Raw genomic sequence first — 4317 nt, 5'->3', positions numbered from 1 at the left:
ATTCTTCCATAACTTTGGAGGAATACAGTGGAGAGAGCAACAGGTAAAAGGTCTCCCTAAGATTTAAGAACATACATAACATTAAAACCATTATTATTAGTGAGCCCTTTTGTTTTCTATTTTTTACAAACTAGGGTGGGGAAATTCCAAATTCATAATAGCAATCTCACTGCCTTAAATGAGTCACAATGGCTCAGAATTGATATGATTAAGAAACTGCTGGGAAAAATTAAGGTTGACAAAGCACCAGGACCTGATGGATTACATCCACGTGTCCTCAAAGAGCTGAGCTCGGTTATTTCAAAGCCATTATTTCTAATTTTTAGAGACTCTTTAGTCACTGGCAAGGTACCGATGGATTGGCGTAGGGCCAATGTGGTTTCTATCTTCAAAAAGGGATCAAAGTCATTACCAGGTACCTACAGACTGGTTAGTTTAAAGTCGATAGTTGGAAAGGTTCTAGAGAGTTCGGTAAAGAACCACATAGAGGAGTTTCTGCTAGAAAATAATATTATAAGTGATAGTAAGCATGGCTGAAAGACCAAAGTTGTCAAACAATTTTACTCTCTTTTTATGAGGAAGTAAGTAAACAGGTAGACAGTGGAGTAGCAGTTGATATAGTGTACTTGGACTTTGCTAAAGCATTTCTCACTGTACCCCACAGATGGTTAAAATGCAAATTAGGGTCAATAGGTTTAGAAAAGTCAATCTGTAAATGGACAGAGAACTGGCTTAAAGATCGCATCCAGAGAGTTGTAATTAATGATTCATACTCTGAATGGTCTAAGGTTATTAGTGGTGTACCCCAGGGTTCAGTGTTGGGACCTTCACTGTTTAACATCTTCATGAGTTTGGGACTAAAAGTACCATTTCTGTGTTTGCAGATGATACCAAACTATGTAATGGAATTAAGTCCATACAGGATGTCTATAATCTACAAGCAGACCTGGATGTACTGTTTGATTGGGCAGCGATGTGGCAAATTACATTTAATATAGATAAATGTAAAGTTATGCACTTGGGAGCTGACAACATGCATGCTTCATACTGTCTAGGGGGAATACATTTGGGGGAGTCAGAAATGGAAAAGGATCTGGGGATTCTGGTAGATCATAGACTTAATAACACCATGCAATGCCAAGCTTCAATATCTAAAGCTAGCAAAGTACTTTCTTGTATTAAAAGAGGAATAAACTGCAGAGATGGAGACATAATCCTGCCCCTGTACAAGGCATTGGCCAGACCACACCTGGAATATGCAGTCCACTTTTGGGCACCAGTTCACAAAAAACACATGTGGAATTGGAGAGAGTGCAGAGGAGGGTAACTAAACTAATAAAAGGAATGGAGGAGCTCAACTATGAGGAGAGATTAGCTGAACTGAATCTTTTCTCCCTTGAGAAGAGACGTTTAACCCCCCTAGCGTTCTAATTCTGTCAGTTTTTTTATGCAAAGAGTGATCCTAATTTTTTTGCATAGAAATTTTTGTTCATATTGTGGGCCTGTAATTCTTATGATTAACTCCCGGGTATGATAATTTTATTTATTTAATATATTATAATCATAAATTATAATATAATACATAATTATAAATAATAATTTTAAAAAATAATGAAATAATAGACAACAATGTAATTTAAAATAAAATATAACATTAAAAATGTACTTTTATTTTTTTTATGTTGTATAGTGATTTTTTTACTGTAAAATACATTTAAAAGCAGATTACATTGTAATCTGCTTTTAAATTTCCCGCCGGCCACACCCCCGAATACATCACTACTCGCATCACCCGGAAGATGTCACATCCTCCCGGGTGATGCGAGTGGGGATGTCCCGCCCCGCCTCACCCCAACGCTGCTTCTGCTACTCTACATCTCCAGGGAGATGCAAAGCACAATGCAGACCTTCTGCATTGTGCATCGCATCTTCCAGGAGATGCGAGCAGCAATAGCTAATTCCGGGGGTGGTGCCACATCTAACGCATCTGCAGTTAGATGTGAAGCACAATGCAGAAGTCCTGCATTGTGCTCCGCATCTCACTGCTGATGCGAGCAGCGGCGTGGCCGGGACCCCGGGTGGTGTTTAAAAACAGATTACTCGGTAATCTGCTTTTAAATTTCCCACCCGGCCACGCCCCCCGACAGACAGGCACCCCGGCATCACAGCGGGACCATCAGATCGCCGCTGGAGCGCGGGGCAAAGGTAACGGGGTTTTCTAAAGTTACCCCGAGTGTGATCACCCTGTATAAATATATAAACGGTCCATATAGAGAACTTTCTTCCCCATTATTCACTTTTAGATCATTACAAAGAACAAGAGGGCACTCTTTGTGTCTGGAGGAAAAGAAGTTTAAGCTCCAGATAAGGAAGGGATTCTTCACTGTAAGGTCTGTGAAAATGTGGAATCAGCTCCCTCAGAAAGTAATTTCAGCAACTACTATAGATTGCTTTAAGAAAAAGCTGGATGTTTTTCTAGAAGCACAGAATATAACTGGGTATTAAGGCTTTAAAGTAAAAATAACAGTGACTGCTGATCCAGGGAACATCAGATTGTCTCATGGAATCAGGAAGGAATTTTTTTCTCCCGTTGAAGCAAATTGTATCAGGATTTTTTTTGCCTTCCTCTGGACCAACTATGTCCTATAGGGTTTTATATCTGGGATATGATTATTTCCCTAGTGGTTGAACTTGATGGACTTATGTATTTTTTCAAACTAACCTACTATGAAATAAGGGGGAAGAAAAAAAGGGGGAGGGGATAGGGAGAGGGATTATATTTGGGATATATAGGAGCAAAAGAGTAACAACAGTATTTAACCATAAACAAATAGGTCAATTCACTTCTTTGAAGATTACATTTAATTAATTGATTGCTGGACAACTAGATGTAGAAGCACTTAAAATGTAAAGCAGTGGCCCCTAACCAATTTTGGTGGTCCGCGGCTCTGGCTGGTGCACCCCCCAGCGGGCTCAAGAAAAGGACCCCACTTGAGGGGGCACTCCGGCCAGAGCCACGTCTCCCGTATGCATCACAGGCTCAGGGCGGTGGGCGGGTTCTGTCTCCTGCGATGGGAGGGTGGACGACACACGGCTCCCTGCGCATGTGTGGTCCGGAGTCTGTAAAATTAGTTGTGGGCTGTGTTAGAAGATAGTTTCCTGTTACTATATTAATATAAAGAGAATTAGCTAGTTGGGCCACTCAGGGCCCTGAAGCATGGCGAGTTATAAAAGGTTTCAATAATATCCTCTAGTTGGTTAGGGGGAAGTGTTGCATGTAGAAATACCATCCATTTATTGAAAAACTTTGGAGGGAGAATATTAATATGTTGAGTTGCCTCAGTCTTATTTATAAGCATCAAGCAATGCAGGATTTGTGTGTAGCTGGTTAAGAGTAGGAAGCAATGGGCTGAGACAATTCTGCATAATACACTTGCAAGTGGCAAGTATACAAAGATGTTCAAATTTCATTAGGAAGGTTGAGGGAACCTTGAACTAAATTGAGGTTGGGATACGTAAATGGTATGATGAACTGACGGACCCAACACTGTTCTAATGATTCCAAAGTATCCTCATAGGTAAGGTCCAGGAAGGATGCCTATCGTTCTACGTACGTGGCTTTGGAGTCCATATCAGTTGAGGAGCTGGACAGGTAAGCATATAAATCGGTTATGGATAATTTTGATGATGGTTGACCTAAGATCTGATGTAGAGTTGATGGGAATTGTAACAAATGTGACGCGGAATTTGTTGGAAGTACTGTGCGTTTTAGTTGAGTATAACAATGGCAGTAGCGTGAGGGCAGAGCATATTTTGCACTCAGTATGTAAAAGGGCAGTAGCTGATATTGATTGTCTAATATGTAGGCCAGTTCTGAAATTCCCCTGGATTTCCAAACTTGGAAGGCCTTTAACTGAGATCCTTGTGGGAAATAGGGACAAGTGTGTATGGGTAGGGTTGGTAAAATAGTATAAAAAACCCTGTACTTTTTCTTTGTCACCCTCCATGCTACCATGCTAAGTGTCTCTGAAAAGCATGTTTCTAAGGAGATGTTTTAGAATAGCAGATAGTGGAGAATGTAAAAGTCCTACCAGTGACCAGGGGCCTACTGATACTAAAGTAGTATCAGCGTAGTATCTGGTGTCACACCATCAGTCTCTGGCATGTCTTAAAAGACATGCTAGGTTATATTTCCTAATATCAGGAAGATTTAAACCTAAATGAATAAATTGCATAATTTAAGCTTTGCAATACGGGGGGTCTTGCCCTGCCACAAACAGTTGGTAAATGCTGATTGTATTTTGGTAACATGGGAAT

The sequence above is a fragment of the Pyxicephalus adspersus genome, chromosome W (assembly GCF_032062135.1).
Source record: "Pyxicephalus adspersus chromosome W, UCB_Pads_2.0, whole genome shotgun sequence".
Taxonomy (NCBI): domain Eukaryota; kingdom Metazoa; phylum Chordata; class Amphibia; order Anura; family Pyxicephalidae; genus Pyxicephalus; species Pyxicephalus adspersus.
This window is presented reverse-complemented; position numbering follows the sequence as displayed.